Genomic DNA, 17,181 nt, shown 5'->3' on the forward strand with positions numbered 1-17,181 from the left:
GATTAAACAAAACTAAAAATTTGTTCTTCAAAAAAACATTGACACCTTCAGCTAGACTTACGAGGACAAGAGAGGCCCCATATCAAAACTGTAAGTGAAAGAGGAAGATACAGCTGGTACCACAGAAATACAAAGGATCGTAAGAGGCTACTATGAACGACTATATGCCATGAAAATGGACAACCTACAGGAAACAGGTTGTTAGAAACATACAACCTACCAAGACTGAATCAGGGAGAAACAGAGAATCTGAATAGCTCAATTGCTAATATGGAGACTGAATCAGTAATAAGCCCCAGGAAGAAAAGGCCAGGACGCAGATGGCACCACAGGTAAATTTTGCCCAATATTTTAAAGAAGTATTAAAGCTAATCCTTCTCAAACTCTTCCCAAAAAAATCAAAGAGGAGGAACACTCCTAAACTCATTTTATGAGGTGAGCATTACCCTCATACCAAAGCCAGGAAAGGGCACTACTAGAGAAGAAAACTGCAGGCCAGTATCCCTGATAGACACACATGCACAAATTATCAATAAAATACTAGCAATGAAATTTAGCAGCAGATGAAAAGGATTGTCTACCTTATCAATAAAATACTAGCAATGAAATTTAGCAGCAGATGAAAAGGATTGTCTACCATGATGAAGTAGGATTTATCCCTGGAATGCAAGGATGCTTCAATATATGCAAACCAATTATGCAATATACCACATTAACAGAATAAAAGATAAAAATCATATGATCACTTAATAGACGCAGAAAAAGCACTTGACAAAATTCAACGTTTGTTTATGATGAAAACTCTTAAATTAAATACAGAAGGAATATACCTCAACATAACAAAGACAATATATGACAAGCCCACAGCTAACATACTCAACGGTGAAAGGCTGAAATTTTTCCACTAAGATCATGACCATGAAAATGGTGGCCTCTCATCAATCCTACTTAGCATAATGCTGGAAGTCATAGCCAGAGCAAACAGACAAGAAAAGAAACAAAAGGCAACAGAATTGGAAAAGAATAAAACTGTCTCTATTTGCTGATGACTCGATTTTATACAAATTCCACCACAAATAAAAAGGTTCCATCTAATCTGTTAGGTCACATTCATTACATTTGCAGGATACGAAAATAAGTAGCTTTTCTCTACACAAACAACAAAAAACAGTAGTTTTTCTTTACACAAACAAAATTTTCTGAAAGACACAGCAAGTGATCCCATTTACAACAGCATCAAAAGCAGTAAAAGAAAACAAAATTAGGAATAAATTTTACCAAGGAGGTGAAAGATTTCTGTGCTGAAAACTATAAAACTCTAATGAAAGCAACTGAAGATGACACAAATGGAAAAATATCCTGTGTTCTGGATTGAAATAACTTATTGTTAAAATAGTCATTTATCTATGGATTTGATGCAATCTCTATCAAGTCTCCAATGGCATTAAAAAATAATATGGAAACATAAAAGACCCTGAACAGTGAAAGAATTTTGAGAAAGAAGAACAGAGCTGGAGGCATCACATTTCCTGATTTCTAGCTATACTGTAAAGCTATAGTAGTCTAAACAGTAATCTAATAAAAATAACAGTATTATATCTAAAACCAAAAAATAGTATTTTATGGTAGTGGCATAAGAACAGACATACAGACCAACGGAACAGAATTGAGAGCCCATTAAAAAAAAACCCACATCTATGTATGGTTTACTAATATTTAACAAGGGAGCCAAGAATACTCAATGGAGAAGAGACAGTCTCTTCAATAAATGATGCTGGGAAATGGGTACTGACATATAAAAGAATGAGACTAGACTCTTACACAACTCATAAAAACCAACTTGAAGTGGATTAAAGGCTTAAATATAAGACCTTAAACCATAAAACTAGAAGGAACATAGGAAAAAGGTCCTTGAGACGGATCTTGACAATGAATTTCTGGACATGATAGCTAAAGCATAAGCAACAAAATAAAAAACAACAAGTGGGACTGTGTCAAACTAAACCGTTTCCGTACAGCAAGAGCAGTGATCAACAAAATAAAAAGACAACCTATGGAATGGGAGAAAAGTCCTATCATCAAAATCATTTGCAAATCCTATCTGATAAAGGGTTTATATCCAAAATATATAAAGAAGTCAAGCAATTCAATAGCAAAAATTAAATAATCCAGTAGAAGAGCATGGGCAATAAGCCTGAAAAGACATTTCTCCAAAGAAGATATTCGCATGTCCAATGGGACTCTGAAAATGTGCTCAACATCATTAATCACTAGGGAAGTGCATATTAAAACTGCATTGAGACATTATTTCACAACTGTTAGAATGCCTGTCATTAAAATGTAGTCTGGCACAGCCATGACGGAAAACAGTATGGAGAGTCTTTAAAAAACTAAAATTAAAACTACCATATGATCCAGCAATCCCACTCCTGGGCATATATCTGAAGGAAGCTAATTCAAAAAGACACATGCACCCCAACGTTCAAAACAGCACTATTTACAATAGCCAAGACATAGAAGTAACCTAAATGTTCACAGACAGACGATCGGATACAGAAGATGTGATGTATATGTACATACAATGGAATATTGCTCAGCCATTAAAAAAAAAAATAAAATAACACCATTTGCAGCAACATGGATGGACCTGGAGACCGTCATACTAAGTGAAGTAAGCCAGAAAGAGAAAGAAAAATACCATTTGATATCACATGTGCAGAATCTAAAAAAATGAGAAAAATGACCTTATTTACAAAACAGAAACAGACTCACAGACATAGAAAACAAACTTGTGGTTACCAGGGAGCAAAGGAGGGGGCTGGAGGGATAAACTGGGAGTTCAAGATTTGCAGATACTAACTACTATACATAAAATAAACAGCAAGGTCCTACCGTATAGCACAGGGAACTATATTCAATACCTTGTAACAGCCTATAATGAAAAAGAATACGGAAAGGAATATATATGTATGTATATATGTGTGTGTGTATATATTTCTGAACACTGTACACCAAAAATTGACAGTGTAAACCAACTGTAACATTGTAGACCAACTACACTTCAATTAAAAAATAAATTAATAAAAAATAATTTTAAAAATAATTCTAAAAAGATATTAAAATATTTGGAGTGTGAGTGAGAGAGAGGGTGTGTGTGTGTGTGTGTGTGTGTGTGTGTGAAGTGTATCCTCTACCTGTATGCTGTGTGTGGCTGAGGGTGGCAAGGTCAGGGGAGCATCCGAAATATACTGACAATTATTGACTTTGGGTTGTATTAATGATATGCCAGTTTGCCATAAATTTTTTAGAGGTTAATGGGGTAAATAATTGGCCTAAATATGCACTTAATAATGCATTTTGAATATATATTAAAGGCCCACATAAGCTGCCTGATACCCGGAAAGTTCTCCAAGAGATCTTCATCTCCTAAGAGACAAAACTCTTAGGAAGGAGAAAAAGAAAGCTAATCATTTTCTTCATGGTCCTGTTGGGTCACCAGCAAAATGTAGAACATCTTGGTATTGGGTAGAATTAACCCCACTGTTAGCTGTGTGATGATATCATTTCCTCAAATGCAAAACAAAAACAGTAATACCTTATTTGGTTTCACAATTCTGCATTTAATGCATAAGTGCCATTGAGCATGATCTGGGCTCCCAGCGACGGGGAATGGACTACACTGACCACAGCTGGTTCCTTCCTGTGTGGTGCTATTAGAAACTCCTCTCCTATGTTAATCTGGTCATTAAGGATTAGGATATCCTTCTGTCCAGGCCAGTTCTTCAAGGCGGCAGTGTGTCCCCTTAGGTTCCACATACTACCTAAACTTTTCCCATTTTATTCACCTTGCCCTGGTTTACATGGTGAAACCATTTAAGAATATTCTTCGTTAAATAGAACAGCTGAGCTGGATACCACTCATGCTCTTAACCGCTGCTACTTTGTCTTATATAAAATAATAAGTGGAAAGGAGGATGATAAATTAAAAAGAAATGAAAAAGCAGTGTGTGTGTATCTTCATTTCTGTAGCAAGTTATAAGGCCATGGTTGCTACTGTTAACTTTCCCCCTACCTGTTATCTCCACTAATCAGCCTTCTTTACCAGGTGGGCTGCCCAATCTTCATCCCTATGCGGGCTAAATCCTTAGCTGTTTGGCCTTCTGTTTTGGTTGCCGCAGCTTTCCATTAACTTCTAGCATTGCACGTGGGGACACTAAAAATGGCCCACAGAACCCCCCAGGCTCCAGGCGTAGTCCTTTCTGACCTACTGTACAGCAGCAACCCTAACTTCCCCTTGATGACCAGGGACTAACGTCTAGCTAGGACAGTGACCCCGCCCCATTGGTTTAGTGGTGGAACAAGCCTGAAATGGGCAGATGGCCATCCAGACTGCAGATTCAGTGGAACACTGTCCCCTGGCAAAAACATTTCCCCTCTGGGGACTAAAACTTTCAAGTCAGAAGAGCTCAGAATGATGGGGGACAAGGAGCAAATATTCTGCAAGTGGGTACAATAATGAGAGGAGTTGTTCCCAATTTTACCTCTTGATTCTCAGACCTATATATTATGGCAGTGGGAGAAATAACATTGTATATCCATTGCTTTTCTTAAAAGCATATACTGCATATTTTAAGATCTAACCCTTAACTTTCAGGGCTGTTTCCTAATAGGTATTATAACTGGCCCTGCAGTGGCCGTTCCACCACTCTACAACACTAGATGTTCCTGTGAGGGGAGGAGAATGGGATCTATTATAACACCATTGAATTCTCTGAGTGTATACCCACTGCCATGCATCTTTTGCTGAAAACGAGTTCCCTGTTCGTGAGCAATGCCATGTATTCTTCCACGATGGCAAATAAAATATACTATTAGTCCACGAGTGGTGGTTCTGACAGTGCACTGTGGGCGGGAAAGACAAATCTAATACCGTGAAGACAAACTACCATCCCTCCCATGATGAAAGGGTTTCAGCGTAATCAACCTGGTATGAGACGCTTTCCCCAAAGAAATGATGTAATTATGGCTATACGAATCTTAATATGATCATGTATCTTAGCCCAATGAATCCTTTGGTGGGAATTTATTCTTAACAAATAATCGGATATAAAGAAAGTTCTTTATGCCCAGAGATATCAATCACAGACTTTCATGTGTCAGCAAGACTGGGGGAACAACCTTAGCATCCACAGTGGGCAGCAGGGGATTGAGTTATGGTGCATAAGCTCAACAAACTACTGCTCAGCACTTCATAACAGCATTTAATAACAATGCCAAGCAAAAATAAGCAAGATGTAATATTTGTGAACAGAAGATAACACTATTAAGATAAGGGGAAACCTATACATGGGAAAGAAAAGCCTAGAACAAATCCTACGTCCAGTCACCAAGCCCATTCAGTCGCTCTTCCTATGCATCTCCTGCGTCTGTGAATGTCTCTCCTCCTCCATAACTTCCATCCTCTTCCCTGCCATTTTGACCCTCATCAGGGTGACATCAAAGCCTCCTAACAGCCTCTCCCCAGGCACCACTGCCCCATTCAGATGCATTCTTTACACAGCAGTCAGAGGGAGTTTTAAAATGTGAACATGATTGTAGAAATATTCCTTGCTTAAAAACCTCCAGTGGCTTTTTATTTAAGAATAAGCTCTAAAATCTTTCATGTACCTTAGGAGGCAATAGTGACATTTGATTTCGCCACAACAGACCTCTCCACCTCATCTTTTCTTGCCTTATCTACCCAGCCACGCCAGGGCCCACGTCAGCCCTGCTTTTTGTCCAGAGGCTTCTGTTAGCAGGCATTCAGCACTTAACCTTGGGTGTTTGCAGCAGTGAGCTTTAGGTAATAGGCTACGCGTATTTTTATGTTTTCCTCCTCCTATTCTGTTTTCTTAAACGTTCTTCATGGAATAAGAGCCTCTGATAACTAAAATGTAATTGTGACTAAAAGAATGAATGCCTTCTAAGAGATACTTCTTTATGTTCCTGCTAGACTAGGAAGATTTACAAAAGGCAAATTGTTCCCAGGGTTGGCTAGTCAGAACAGGAATTTCAGGCAGAATGTCTACCCCTGAACAGAAAGAAAAAGAGAGACTGTCTGTGTCACCCATTTATAATTATGAAATAATTATAAAATAAGTTGAGAAAACATTACCATAAGGCTGACAGGACTCAGAATAAATCTTCGTGAAAGAACATTAAGCAGTTGCTATGACAGGATTGGAGGAGTGAAAGAGTGCCCACCCCTTTTTCATGGTCTGTCGGGGACAGTGCTTACTTCCTGCTCCCCAAGGCTCACCCCGAACCCCCACCCCGTCCACCTTCCTCTTCCCGGGTGGTCTCAACATGAATCCCTCATGGTAGATTTGCAGGGTTCCAGTGAGGAAACAAAATCCTGGGTGTCTCACAGTTCTGCTGCTGCCAACAGGCTTCTTAATCCATAAAGGCAAAAATTTTTTTTTCTTCTTTTCCTGGTTCTTTTATAATTTAGCAGAGAAAGCAATTCTCAGGGTCTATCCCATCTATGTCATTTAAATCTATTTACAGTTATTCAAAACTACTAGAAGTGGTCGTTTACTTTCACCCATGTCCCTGCACTGGACTGATGTGTTTGGTGGCACCTCCTTTCTCCCTCCCAGCTCCAATCACAGCTCTCCTGATCCAGGGCCCTGTCACAGAGAATGCTTTCCCAGGATACATCCTTGCATCACAGTATCCAGCACATCACTGGGCGCCTCTGCTGGGTCTGCCATGTCATGCGTGGTTTACCGGTCAGCTGATTTCTAGGCAGTGGCCATGGTCTCAGCGAGCAAAAGGGATTCAGTCTCTACAACCACACGGCTACTTCCCAGGTGCCGGCAGCAGATTTAGACGGTAGTTCCATTATTACTTCCCCAGGGACGTATCCCGAGAGTCTCCTTGATCAGCTCAAATTGCCCTATTATATAGGCTCTCATCACCACACGCTCTCATTATACATTTATTTGGTGGTTTCTTTGTGTTTCTGTTGTTAGACTGTAAGGTCCACAAAGATGAGAATTATAACCTTTTTTATTCTTTCACTCCCTCCCTTCTTTTATGTTTTTATTTAACATTTTATCTTCATTGTTTAACACAGAACAAGGCACATGGTAGGGGTTCAGCAAACACTCGTTGAATAAATGAATAGATAAAGATTACTCAAGAAGTTCCAGTGTAGGTAATAGTGCAGCTTGCATTGAACTAATCATTCCAGGGGAAACAAGAAGTTATGGATACAGCATAAGGGGGCGGCGGGAGGTGGGGACAACTAGAATCAAGGAGTGCCCCAAGGTAGACATAAACCAGTGAGAATTTGATCCTTGGGAAAAAGGAGCCACCCGAGAAGAGATCCACATTTGTTTTTCTTTTGGGGCCACTCTAATAGCTACGGGGTCTGACAGGCAGAGCTCAAGGCACAGTGTTTTGGTCTGAGGAATCAGAAGACAGAATTTTGAGATTTCTAGAGACCCTGGAAAACTGAGGAGGAAAATTCTAAGAACAAAATAACAGAAAATAAGCTCCAAAAACCTACACATGAATTCCTCTCTAATGTTAGCCTGAATACTTAACTATGAATGTTGGGATGAGACCCTATGGAGCCCAGAGCCAGTATTAACAGCTGAAGAGTAAGAGAGGTAAGCAGAGATTCAACTGCTCCCTGCCGAAGAGGTATAAGAGTATGGAGTTAGAATCCCTCTCTACGTGAGAGGGGCTGGGGAAATATCTTTTGCTTTTCACTGACATTCAAGAGAGGTCATATCTTAGAAGTAAGGACTCTGAGAACTAAGAGATTTTAGGACTAAGGGCAAAATTGAGATCACACCGCCCTGACAAAGTCTAAAACCTGAGCTGGTGCAGGATCAAGGTGACCTGTGAATAACTACTCAACGGCTAGAACAGAAAGCAACACTGTACCAAATGAGCAAACGCGATTCAGAGTCTACAACATAATAATGATGCCCAACACAATTAAAAAAAATTATTAGATGTGTGATAAAAACAAGACACTGGGACTTAGTCACGGGGAAAACAGTCAGTAAAGGTAGACCTGGAATGGCCAAAGCTGGAATTAGCAGGCAATCACTTCAAAATAATCAAGATATTCTGGGAAATAAGGGAGGAGATCCCAGCTTCCCCTTCCTCCCACAAAGCTTGGTGATTAGACAGCTATCTGCCAACAAAAACAGCTCCAGGGGACCTTTAGATTCTACTTAGGAAGTTTCAGCGACACCATGCAACAGAACATCCTAGGATAACTGCCCCAAAGAGAAAGCAGGCAGCTTCATTTAGCCTGCCTCATCCCACGCCCCCAGCTGGCACTGTTCAGCTCCAAGAAAGAGCCTCTCAGGTAGTAACAGCTCCTCTCACCAGGAAAGGAAGAGAGGGCCGAATGTCTAGCCTCTCTAGTCTTTCCCAGCACTGTGTGAAGTCCAGCTCAGCTCTACCCCACCTAGATAAGCGAAGAGGGCTGGCCAGGAACGAGAAGAGCAGAGGCTATTATCAGCAAATACGCAGTGGGAGTGACTGTGGTTCAGGGAGACCTTTGCTATAGGCAAATTCAGCAGCTGCTACCACAGACAAAGTCAGGGGCTGGTTGTGCAGATCTTGCCAGTTGCCCCCAGGGGTTTATGTTCACTAACACCAGTTGTGCCTCAGGGCCTCCCTGCTCCCTTCACACCACCCCCCTCACACCCTGCCAGGGCCAGGACCCACACTGCTAGCCATCCAAGGTCCTTGTGTCGGTGCAAATGTAAAACGCCAGCCACTTGGGTCCCCCTCCCCCCACCAGAACCCAGCAGCTGTGCTCACAGCCAGCCCAGACTTTTGCATCTGCAATGAATGCTGGTTTTTGAAAAAGATTAACAAAAGGGACAAACTTTGAGCAGGGCTAACTCAGAAAAACAGAGAGAGGACTCAAATAAAATTGGAAATGAAAGAGGAGACGTTACAACTGATACTTCAGAAATGCAAAAGATGATGAGACACTACCATGAACCATTATATGCCAATACATGGGGTAACTAAGAAAAAAATAGATACATTCCTAGAAACATGCAACCTACCAAGAATGAATCATGATGAAATAGGAAAGCTGAACAGATGGGTATCAAGGAAGGAGATAGAATGAGTAATCAAAAACCTCCTCAAACAGAAAAGCCCAGGATCAGATGGTTTCACTGGTGAATGCTACAAAACATTTAAAGAAATATTAATGCCATCCTTCACTAACTCTTACAAAAATTGAAGACAAGAGAACACTCCCAAACTCATTTTATGAGGCCAGCGTTACCCTGATATCAAAGCCAGATGACGATACAAGGAAAGATAACTATCAATGTTCCTGATGAATACTGATGCAAAAATTCTCGACAAAATACTGGCAAACTGAATTCAACAGCACATAAAAAAGCTTCATTCACTATGATCAAGTGGGATTTAACTCTAGGATGCAAGGATGGTTCAATTTATGCAAATCAATAACTGTGATATACCACATTAATAGAGTGAAAGATAAAATTCATGATCATCTCAGTAGGTGCAGGAAAAGCACCTGGCAACGTACAACATCCTTTCATGACAGAAATGCTCAACAAATTGGGTAGAGAAGAACATACCTCAACACAATAAATACCATATATGGCAAACCCATAGCAAACACCATTCTCGGTGATGAAAGTTTGAGTTTTTTTTCTCTAAGATCAGAGACACTTTCACCATTTCTATTCAACACAGTATTGGAAATCCTAGTTAGGGCAATTAGGCAAGAAAAAGAAATAAAAGGCATCAGAATAGTAAAGGAAGAGGTAAAATAGTCTGTGTTTGCAGATCATATGATTATATATAAAAAGACTCCACCAAAAACAGAACTAACCAATAAATTCAACAAGGTTGCAGGATACAAAATAAACATACAGAAAACAGTTGCAGCTGTATACACTAACAATAAAAACATATGAAAAAGAAATGAGGAAAACAAGCTTGCTCACAATAGCATTAAAAGCAATAAAACACTTAGAAATAAATTTAACCAAGGAGGTGAAAGATCTGTACACTACAAACTACAAGACTTTGATAAAAGAAATTGAAGACAAGCAAATGGAAGGATACCCCCATGTTCATGGATTGGAAGACTATTGCTAAAAATGTCCATATTACCCAAAGTCATTTATAGATTCAGTGTAATCTCTATCAAAATTCCAATGAAATTTTTCATAGAAGTAGAAAAACCCATGCTGAAATTCTTATGGAGCCATAAAGGATCTCAAATAGCCAAAGAACAAAGCTAGAAGCATTACATTTCCTAATTTCAAACTATGATAAAAAGCTCTAGGATTCAACACAAGTGTGGTCCTGGCATAAAAACAGACAATAGACCCATGGAACAGAATTGAGAGCCTAGAAATAAACTACCACATATATGGGCAACTAATATCTGATAAGGGCACTAAGAATGCTCAATGAAGAAAGGATTGTCTCTTCAATAAATGGTGATGAGAAAACTGTGTAACATGCAGAATAATGAAATTGGACCCCTATCTTACATACTGACAAAATTGAACTTGAAATGAATTAGAGATTAAATTTAAGACTTAAAACCAAGTGAAATAGAAAAAAGCTTGACATTAGTCTCAGCAGTGATTCTCTGGACTGGACAGCAGAAGCATAGGCAACAGCAAAAATAAACAGGGAAAAGCAAAAATAAATGAGTGGACTACATCAAAATATGAAGCTTCTGCACAGCAAAAGAAAAAATCCACAAAATGAAAAGGCAACTTAAGGGAGGAAATACTTGCAAATCAGGTATCTGAGAAGGGGTTAATATCCAAAATCTCAAATACAAAGATAAAAGATCTCAGTACAACTCAATAGCAAAACAACAACAAAAGCAAAACAAACAAAAAAACCTAATAGCTGATTAAAAAATGGGCAGGGGAATTTAATAGACATTTTTTCAAAAGAAGACTTACATACGGCCACCAGTATGTGAAATGGTGCTCAACATCATAAATTATCGGGGAAATGCAAATCGAAACCACAATGAACTTCACACCAGTTAGAACGGCTATTTTCAAAAAGACAAGAGGTAAGTGTTGGCAAGAGTGTGGAGAAAAGGGAACTCTAGTGCATTGTTGGTAGGCATGCAAATTGGTACAACCGCTATGGAAAACAATATGGAAGTTCCTCAAACAATTAAAAACATAACTACCATATCGTCTAGCAATCCCACTTCTGGGTATATACCCAAAGAAATGAGGCTCTTGTAGCAATATCTGCCCTTTCATGTTCACTGCAGTATTATAACAGCCAAGATATGAAAACAACCTGCGTCCATCAACAGATGAATGGATAAAAAGATGTACTTATTTAAACATACACACAGAGGATTATTACTCAGCCATGAGAAAAAGAAATTGTGGTGTTTGTAAAAATCTGGCTAACCCTGAGGGGCATCATGTTAAGTGGGTAAGTCAGAGTGAGAAAGACAAAATTCTGTATGATATCACCTATATGTGGTATCTAAAAAAGACAAACTCAGAGAAAGAGAGTAGAGTAGTGGTTACCATGGGCTACGGGTTGGTTGAATGCACAGATATTGGACAAAGGGTACAAACTTTCAGTTATAAGATTAACAAGGTTGGGGATCTGATGTATATAACACAGCAATTCTAGCTAGTGATACTGTGTCACGTATACTTGAATATTGCCAAGAGAGTAGATCTTAAATATTCTCACTACAAAAAAGAAATGGTAACTATGTGACAGATGGAGGTGGTAGCTAATATTATGGCGGTAATCATTTTGCAATTAATAAATGTATGAATGGTGGTTGCCCAGCTAGCTCAATCGGTAGAGCATGAGACTCTTAATAAATGTATCAATGTATTAACACATTGTACACCTTAAACTGACACAATACTACCTTGTCAGCTGTATCTCAATAAAGCTGGAGGGGGGAAGCATTTCCACTTTATTAAAAAAAATAACCAATATTAAAATGTTAGAAATAGTGATAATAAACAAATGGATAATTTCAGACAAGATAGAGAAACTTAAAAAGAAAGGAATCAAATAGAGATCTTAAATGGACAAGTAAAATAGCTAAAATTAAAAAAAATATATTGGATGGGATTAACAGTAGATTGGATCCAACCAAAGAAAGTATTTACAAATTTAAAGATACATTAATTATCCAGACTAAGAATAGAGGGGAAAAAATTGGGGGGCGGGAGGTGGGGAACAACAACGCTGTAACTGTGTCCAAAAGAAGACGACATGAGAATTAGGGGGGAAAAGTGTATATTTGAAAAGATATTGTCCAAACATTTTCAAAGTTTGAGCAAAATGATCAACCCACAGATCCAATAAGCCCAGAAAACCCCAGGCAGAACAAATACAAAGGAAATTACACCTGAGCACATTATAGTTATACTGCTGTCAAACAAAAGGGGAAAAAAAACCTTACAAGCTTGGGGGAATGGAATGTGGGGAGATGAATACAGGAGAACCCAGAGAAGAATGACAGCAGATTTATTATTTAAAAAGAAAGGAAAAGCACAGAGACCAGAAGACAAAGGAGAGGCATCTTAAAGTGTCAGGGGACAATGTGTGTGGAGGAACTATTACATAGATTGCTCCACAAATGTGAAAATTTCTTTTTTAAAAATAAAGGGAAAAATAAAGATATTTTTCCAGTAAATGAAAGCTGAGAAAATATACCGAGTCACCAAGAAATGCTCTAGGAAGTTTCTTCAGGTTGCATGTGAATAATACCAAATGAGTAATTAAACCTAAAGGAAGGAAAAAAGAACACTACAAACAGTAAATATGAAAAGCTGTATTTTCTTTTCTCAAGTTTTATAGTATGCAATGAACTGTTTAGAGCAAAAATAATAACAAAGTTGAGGCTGGTGCCAAAGCAGTGGTAAAGAATGTGATGACAGCACTAAGACAGAATAGGAGCATACTATTTGGGGCTCTTACATTATATGTGAAATGATATAAAGTTAATTCAAATTAGGTTTAGATAAGCTAAGGATGCAGATTGTTATCAGTGTAACAATAATAAAAAAAAAAAAGAACTAAGTAAAAATGAAAATGCCAACAAAGGAGATAGGTTAAAAATTTCTCAAAAACTTGATTAACCCAAAAGAAGACAGCAAAGGAGTAACAAAAGAGCAAGGGACTGATGGCCCCGATGAATGGTAAATAGCACACCGGCATGATTAACCCAAACGACACTGATATTTACGTCAAATGCAAATAAATGACATATTCCAGTTTAAATGTAGGGATTGTCACACTGGACATAAAGAACTAAGTACACGCTGTTTTTAAGAGACATACTTAAAAAAAAAAGACACAAATGAAGGCAAAAAGATAGAGAAATGGTGAACAGAATCTTAATGCCCTACGTAGGTATAAGTATGAGGATGCTCATATTGTGTATCAGGCAAAGCAGACGTCAGGACAGGGAATACTGCTGTAGACGAAGAGCATTATTTGACACCAACAGGGGCAAACTGACATCTTGTAGAACACAGACCCAGCAACTGCAGAACACATCTTCTTTTCAAGTGCACGTGGAACATTCATAAAGACAGACCATATGCTGGCCCTAAAAAGTAGTCTCAGTAACTGTCCACTGGTTGGAATCATACTGAGTATGTTCTTTGACAAGAGTAGAATAACATTTGAAATCAATAACAGTAAGATACCTGGAAAAGCCTAAAATATTTGGAAATTAGTGGAAAGGTGGGGTTAAAAGTATTTTTTGAAATAAACTGTAATGGTAATGAAAGCACAATGTATCAAAATTTGTGGACAGGAACTAAAGAAATACATAGGAATGGGTGTATAAGCTTTAAATTCTTAGAATAGGAGCTAGGCTTAAAATCAGTGATCTAAGTTTCCACCATATGAAACACATAAAAGCACCAATTCATCACAAAGTGAAAATAAGGAAGTAATGAAGATGAGGTCAGACATCATGACAGAAAATAGATTGACAGTGACCAGTGCTGACCCATAAAGAAAGTCCACAAGGCCAATGTTTGTTCTCTAAAAGGATTCCTAGACCAACTAATGAAAAAAAAAAAAAAAAAAGGGAACACATGAATGACTAATATCAGTATGACAGAGGAGAAGTAACTACTGTATCGGTGGTCCCCAGACTTCCCAGGTTTGCTCAGAGGACTCATGAGACTCAGCATATAGACAAATTCATAGCTAAGCTTTTCTTTTTTCTTTTAACAGCAAAAGGATACAAAACAAAATTAGCAAAGGGAGAAGGATCATGGGGTGAAGTCCGGAGGAAGCTTTCAAGAGTCTGCTCTCAGTGACGTCACGTAAGAATGCTGCGTTTCCCCACAGAGAGCTATGACAACATTTGTGAATTGTCTAAGCAGCTTATTAGAGACTCATTGTCCGGGGCTTCGAGGGCTGGTCATGGAGGCAGCCTCTGTCTAGCATGTAACAAAGTTCTAGACTCCCAGAAGGAAAGCATATGGTTAGCACACACCATGTTGTTTGTACACAGTTTAGGAGCAGCTGTCCTTATCAGATAGGACAGTGAAGACCTTCCTGACATCCAAGTTTCTAGATGCCAGCCAAGGGCCAGCCTTGAAAACAGTCCTTTCCAATGACAGCAGTCAGATCTGCTATGTTAACTCTTTTCTGCACAATTAGGTACCCTACAAAAACTACAGAACTGACAGCTTTATGCTAATATCAGAATGATAGAGGAGATATAACTACAGATCGCATAAATATTACAAAGCTAACAACTTTTTAAACTTTTTTTTCAGTTGACAATATATTTGTCAACTGAAACGAAACAGCAAATTTCTTGAAAGTGACAACATACCAAAACAAACAGAAGAAAAAAATTTGAATAGTAAGGTATCTTTTAAAGAAATCAAATTAGGAAAAAAGATGACTGACAGGAAAACTCCAGAGTCATACAGTCACTCTTGTAAATTCTATAAAACATTTTAGGAAGAAATAGCATGAATCTCACACAAATTCTTTCAGAAAATAGAGGATTAGGGAACATTTCTGACTCGTTTCATACAGTCAGCATTACTCTGATACCAAAACCTGACAAGCATATAATTAGTAAATAAAATTATAGTCCAACATCCCTCATGATTATACATGCAAAATTCCTTAAAAGTATGCTAGAAAAATTAATCTAGAAATATATAAAAGGGGTAATGCATCATTGGGACTTATTCCAGGTATGCAAGATTGATTGATTTGGGCATGTGAAACCAATGTAATTTACCACATTAGCAAAATAAAGAAGAAAAATTATATAATTATCTTCACAGAGGCAGACAAAGCATTTGACAAAATTCAATGTCCATGAGTGTTCACGGAAGGACCAAAAAAACCTCTCAACAATCTAGGAATAGAAAGAAACTTTTTTCAAGCTAATAAAGTACATTCATGATAAACCTAAAGCCAGCATTGTACTTGAGGTGAGATACAGAATGGGTAACACCTGGGACTGGGGACAAGACACGGATTTCTATTCTTACCGCTTCTGTTCAACATTGTGCTGCATATTTCAGCCAGTGCACTAAAGCAAGAAAAATAGAAAGCATACATTAGAATGAAAGAATCTCTTTATTCACAGATGACATGATTGTCTACACAGAAAATCCTAAGGCATCTAAAAAACCCACCAAAATTAATGTCAGTTTAGCAAGGTTACAGAATACAAATCAACATACAGAAATCAGTCTGTTTCTATAGACTGGGTTTGTATCTAGTGTCTAAAGTGGTCCCCAGTGACCCTTGTCTCCCACCATGTATTCCCTGTCTAGTCTGCACAGACACTGAATCAGAGCTGCCTTAAGGGACCAACAGAGTAAGGCAAAAGAGACAGTGTGTGATGTCTGAGGCTAGGTCACAAAAGGCACTCTTGCCTTGGTCCTTTGAGTCACTCACTGTGGAGGAAGCTAGCTACCCTGGTGTGAGGACAGGACGCCACCCCACAGGGAGGCTCACGTGGAGAACGGGATCAGCATCAGATTGCCACCCATGGCAGTGAGCTGATTTGTGATGGGAGCATCTAGTTCTGGCCAAGCCTTCAGACCACAGCAGCCCTTTTTACTGCAACCTTAGGAAAGACCCTGAGTTGAAAATTCTCATCTCATCAGCTCCAAACCAACCAAAAAAAAAAAAAAAAAAAAAAAAAAAAAAAAAGAAGAAATGAGGTAATAAACAATTACTATTATTTTGAGCCACTCAGCTGCTGGGTGGTTTATTGTACAGCAACTGATAACTAACACAGCATTTAGAAAACAAAATTTAAAGTAATATCTATAACAACATTAACAAAATATTTGAGGATATATATATATTTTAAAATGTAAGCCAGGCCTTTATGCTCAGGACAACAAAACACTGTTGAGGGGGAAAAAGAAATTAAAAGTCCTAAATAAATGAAAGATTTACCATGTTCATGAACTGGAAGATTCAATATTGTTAAGATGTCACTTTCCCCCCAAATTATTCTATAAAAATTTATATCTTTCTAATTAAAATTCTAGCAAGCCTACTTGTACTAATTGATAAGTGGATTCTAAAATATATATGTAAATGCTAGGGAGCTAGAATGGCCAAAACCACCTTGATAAAGACGACAGGACTTACAGTACCTGATTTTAAGACTTTACAAAACATTTCAGAAATGAAGATTGTGTGGTTGTATTGTGAGGGTAGACAAATCAATTTGAATAAAATGGAAGAGTCCATAAATAATCTCATGTCTATAGGCGTCAAGGCAATTCAAGAAATAGTATTGGAAAATGTTTCTAACAACAGTTAAAACAAACATAAACAGAAATAGTGCTGAATCAACTAGATGCCTGTGTGGGGAAAAAGGGGGACCTTCAATCTTTACCTCATACCATTCACAGAAGTTGATTTGATATGCCTAAACATAAAAGCTAAAACCAGACAACTTGTAGAAGAAACATAAAAGAGTATCTTCATGCCTTACAGTAGATTAAAATTTCTTATATAGGACTCAAACAGCACTAATCATAAAAGGAAAAAAAAATAGAGCTTTAGTAAAATTAAAAGCTTCTGCTCCTGGAAAAAAAAAAGACACCATCAAAAAAGTCAGAGACTGGGAAAAATATGTGCAAAGGA

General features: G+C 38.2%; 1 long non-coding RNA gene across 1 annotated transcript in view; it reads right to left on the reverse strand.

Moving 5' to 3' along the window:
- The window catches only part of LOC141578673 (uncharacterized), a 70,285-nt gene extending 54,682 nt beyond the window's left edge, over positions 1-15,603 (reverse strand). Inside the window, exon 1 of the long non-coding RNA XR_012509270.1 lies at positions 15,561-15,603. This is a non-coding gene — a long non-coding RNA (uncharacterized LOC141578673). The remainder of the gene's footprint in view (positions 1-15,560) is intronic.
- Positions 15,604-17,181: the final 1,578 nt, after the last annotated feature.

The sequence above is a fragment of the Camelus bactrianus genome, chromosome 9 (genome assembly GCF_048773025.1).
Source record: "Camelus bactrianus isolate YW-2024 breed Bactrian camel chromosome 9, ASM4877302v1, whole genome shotgun sequence".
NCBI classification, from domain to species: Eukaryota; Metazoa; Chordata; class Mammalia; order Artiodactyla; family Camelidae; genus Camelus; species Camelus bactrianus.